We start from the raw sequence: 238 nt of genomic DNA, 5'->3' as shown, positions 1-238 counted from the left end.
TCTAACCGAGTTGAAATCAAAAATTACTTAATGAATGAAGTGACTTCATGAAACGCTTGAAAAAGACATAATCCTGTAATGTATCAATGCATTGTCCCATTACATATCCACTAAGCCTGATGCAAGAGGTAGCTGCATGAGGTAGATAGTGTTAGAGGTAAACGAATGCACTTTGCACCTTGTCCAACTCTGGCCTCTGTATTCAAATATAATAGAGACCAATATTGCACATACCTTT

Source organism: Sprattus sprattus (assembly GCF_963457725.1).
Source record: "Sprattus sprattus genome assembly, chromosome: 12".
Taxonomy (NCBI): domain Eukaryota; kingdom Metazoa; phylum Chordata; class Actinopteri; order Clupeiformes; family Clupeidae; genus Sprattus; species Sprattus sprattus.
The sequence above is the reverse complement of the archived record's forward strand: the minus strand, read 5'-3'. Positions refer to the sequence as shown.